This window comes from Rhinopithecus bieti, unplaced genomic scaffold (genome assembly GCF_001698545.2).
Source record: "Rhinopithecus bieti isolate Rb0 unplaced genomic scaffold, ASM169854v2 scaffold_53673, whole genome shotgun sequence".
NCBI classification, from domain to species: domain Eukaryota; kingdom Metazoa; phylum Chordata; class Mammalia; order Primates; family Cercopithecidae; genus Rhinopithecus; species Rhinopithecus bieti.
This window is the reverse complement of record NW_016820762.1, coordinates 28,934-33,648: the sequence shown is the minus strand read 5'-3', so window position 1 is coordinate 33,648 and position 4,715 is coordinate 28,934.

The window sequence follows — 4,715 nt, the reverse complement described above, 5'->3', positions numbered from 1 at the left end:
AATTAAAAAAAAGAAGATGAAATTTTAAAATTATCAGGTGAAGGAAAACTAAGAGATTTTTGTCAGCAGCAGACTTCTAAGAGAAATGCTGTAGGTTCTTCTTCAGGTGAAGGGAGATGATATCAGAGGGAAACATGGAACTTTAGGTATAAACGAGGAGCAACAGAAATGGCAAAATATCTGGGTAAATGTAATGGATAATTTTCTCCTTTGAATTCTTTAAGATATATATGATAGTTGAAAGCAAAAAAATATAACACTGTCTGGGGATTTAAAATGTTATGTAGATGTAATATGTTCAAAAACTGTAACATAAAAGAAAGCAATTAAAGACATCTACACTGTTGTAAAGCTTCTACATATTACTTGAACTATTAAACTATAAGTAGAATGTGAAAGGTTCTATGTGACTATCTTAGTGTCTACAGCAGCCACTGATTTTAAAAAATAACAATCAGGCATGACATCACACACCTGTAGTCCAAGCTACTTGGGAGAGTGAGGCAAGAGGATTGCTTGTGCCCAGGAGCTCAAGACCAGCATGGGCAACACAGTGAGACCCCTATCTTAAAAAATAAATAGGGCCAGACACGGTGGTTCACGCCTGTAATCCCAGCACTTTGGGAGGCCAAGGCAGATGGATCACCTGAGGTCAGGAGTTCAAGATCAGCCTGACTAATATGGTGAAACCTCGTCTATACTAAAAATACAAAACTTAGCTGGGCATAGTGCTGTGCGCCTGTAGTCCCAGCTACTCAGGAGGCTGAGACAGGAGAAACGCTTGAACCCAGGAGGCAGAGGTTGCAGTGAGCCAAGATCGCACCACTGCACTTCAGCCTGGGCAACAGAGCAGGACACCATCTCAAATAAATACATAGATAGATTAGATAGATAGACAGACAGACAGACAGATAGGCCGGGTGTGGTGGCTCACTGGAATCCCAGCACTTTGGGAGGCTGAGGTGGGCAGATCACTTGAGGTCAGGAGTTCGAGACCAGCCTGGCTAACATAGTGAAACCCCATCTCGACTAAAAATACAAAAATTAGCTGGGTATGGCAGTGTGCACCTATAGTCCCAGCTACTTGGGAGGCTGGTGCAGGAGAATCACTTGAACCAGGATGGTGGAGCTTGCAGTGAGCCAAGATCACGCCACTGCACTCCAGCCTGGGTGACAGAGCAACTCATTCTCAAAAGAAAATAAATAAATAAATAAAAATTTAATTTAAAACGAGACAGTGACAAAAGAGGAACGTTTAAAATATAATATTTATATTATAATTGCACTCCTGGAAATTCATCCCAGAGAAATAAAACTTATTATAAAACCTACACAGAAATGTTTGTAGCAAATTTATTTGTAATAGCCCAACACTGGATACAACCTAGATGTCCTTCAACAGCGGAATGGTTAAACAAACATGCATACCATGGAATGCTACTCAGCAATAAAAAGAATCAAGCTTGATACATACAACAACCTGAATGAATCTCTGGAGTATTATGCTGAGTGAGAAAGAACTAATCCCTTATGGTTATATACAGTATGATTCCATTATATAGCATTTTTCAAATGACAAAATCATAGAAACAGATAACAGATTATTAGTTACCAGGCTATAAGACGAGATGGGTTGGGAGAAAATTGGTATGATTATAAAAGAGTGACAGCCAGGCGTGGTGTCTCACGCCTGTAATCCCAGCACTTTGGGAGGCCGAGGCGGGCGGATCACTTGAGATGTGGAGTTCGAGACCAGCCTGGACAACATGGTGAAATTCCGTCCTCTACTAAAATACAAAAATTAGCCAGGCATGGTGGCAGGCACCTGTAATCCCAGCTACTCGAGAGGCTGAGACAGGAGAATCGCTTGAACCCAGGAGGCAAAGGTTGCAGTGAAACCAGATCACGCCATTGCACTCCAGCCTGGGCCACAGAGTGAGACTCCATCTCAAAAATAAATAAATAATAAAAAGAGTGACATGAGGGATCCTTGCAGTGATAGAAATGCTCCATATTTGATCTGTATAGATGTCAATATCCTGGTTGGGATACTGTACTACAGTTTTGCAAGATGTTACCTACCAATGGGGGGAACTGGATAAAGGGTACATTACAATCTCTTGGTATTATTTCTTACAAGTGCATGAGAATATATAATAATCTCAAAACAAAAAGTTTAACTAAGAAAGTATTTGGGGGGAGGGGGAGGGATAGCATTAGGAGATATACCTAATGTAAATGATGAGTTAACGGGTGCAGCACACCAACATGGCATATATAACAAACCTGCACATTGTGCACATGTACCCTAGAACTTAAAGTATAATAAAAAAAAGTAAAAAAAAAAAAAAAAAGAAAATATTCAAACGTTCCAAAGAAGAGAGGAATGAGAGAGTAGAATAACAACAATCAGAAAAAGGGGGACAAAGAAGAAAGAAATAATAAAATGGTAGACCTACCTCCAACAATGTCAGTAATTACAAAAACACGCCAATTAAAAGGCAGATTGTCAGTTGAGATTAAAAACACAAGATTCAACTATATCATGTCTACAAGAAACTCAATTTAAATATAAAGAATCTCTGTTCAACAAGAGACACAAGAAAGACAGTGAAAAGACAATCAAGACTGGGCACAGTGGCTCATGACTCTAATCCCAACACTTTGGGAGGCCGAGGTGGGTGGATTGCCTGAGCTCAGGAGTTTGAGACCAGCCTGGGCAACATGGTGAAATCCCATCTCTACTAAAATACAAAAAATTAGCTGGGCATGGTGGTGCACGCCTATCATCCCAGTACTTTGGGAGGCCAAGAGGGGGGTGGATCACCTCAGGTCAGGAGTTCAAGACCAGCCTGGCTGACATGGCAAAATCCCATCTCTACTAAAAATACAAAAATTAGCCAGGTATGGTGGCACATACCTGCAATCCCAGCTACTCGGGAGGCTGAGGCAGGAGAACGGCTTCAACCCAGGAGGCAGAGGTTGCAGTGAGCTGAGATCTCCCCACTGCACTCTACCCTGGGTGACAGAGCAAGACTCTGTCTCAAAAAAAATAAAAAATAAAAAATAAAAAGAAGAAAGAAAATAGTGCTATGAATAAGTAGGAGGAAGACACACACCATAAGAAAAAAAAAGAGTTGAAGACTTACGCAGGCGCTGTGTAAGATTTACACAAGTCACTCAAGTTCTCTATAAAATATGAAATGAGGATCAATTACACTACTAATCAAGGAAACAAAAGTTTCAATCACAATAAGATACTAATACACACCTACCAGAATGGGAACAAATAATAGTCTGACAAGCAGAAGTAGCACAGAGGGAGCATCTACAAATGCTTTACAAACCAACAACATCACAAACAACATTTGGCCTTATCTATAAATTATTCACACCTCCAGAACCCAGACACTACAACCTAGGTATATACATTAGTAAAGCTCTCACAGCAAATGTTCCTAGCAGACATGTAAAATAATGGCAGTATTATCATTAGCTATACTAGCCTTAAAACGGAACCCAAACTCCATCAAGAGAGTAAATACTGGCTGAGTACAGTGGCTGACACCTGTAATTCCACACTTTAGGAGGCCATGACAGGAGGATTTCTTGAGGCCAAGAGTTCAAAACCAGCCTGGGTGATATAATGAGACTCCATCTCTACATGAAAAATAAGAATAGCTGAGCACAGTGGCACATGCCTATAGTACTGTCTACTCAGGAGGCTGAGGCAGGAGGCTTGCTTAAGCCCAGGAGTTCAAGCCTGCAATGAGCTACGATCACACCACTGCACTCCAGCCTAGGTAGCAGAGTGAGACCCTGTTTCTAAAAAATAAATAATTTAAAAGACAGAAGAGTAGGTACTTTTAATTGTGTGATACCCAAACTAGAACACTATCCTGCAATGAAAATAAACATCATAGCTGAATCTCACAACTATAATAGTGAATAAAAGAAACAAGTCACAAAATAATTCATACAGATGATTCTGTTTTCATAAAGCTCAAAGAAGAAAAAGTTCAAACTAAACAATATATTGCCTGTGGATATAAATATAGACAGCAGAAGCTCTAACAAAAATCTTAAAATCTACCCCTGAATTTGGGATACAGGTTACATCCAGGAGAGAGGTAGAAGGATGCAATCTGGAAGGGGTAGAGTCGTAGTTCTCAACCTGAATGGTGATTATCCAGGTGTTAGCTATATACTTCTTCTGAAAAGTACGCATATGTTCTAAATGCTCTTCTGTATGCAAGATACAGTAATCAATAAGGATTTCTTTCTATCTCAAAGAAACAGAAAATGAAAAACACAAAAATAAACACAATCAAAAGTTGGTTCTGTGAAAAGATTAATACAATGGATAAATCTTAAGTCAGACTGATCAAGAAAAAACATACATTATCAATATCAGGAGAACAACATTACAGATCCTACAAATATTAAAAAATAATAAGGAAATCTTATTAAAAAACTTTATTTTATTTTATTTATTTATTTATTTAGAGACAAAGTCTCACTCTGTTGCCCAAGCTAGAGTGCAGTGGCACGATCTTGGCTCACTGCAACCTCCGCCTCCTGGTTTCAAGCGATTCTCCTGCCTCAGCCTCCCGAGTAGCCAGGACTACAGGCACATGCCACCATGCCCGGCTAATTTTTGTATTTTTAGTAGAGATAGGGTTTCACTATGTTGGCCAGGCTGGTCTTGAACTCCT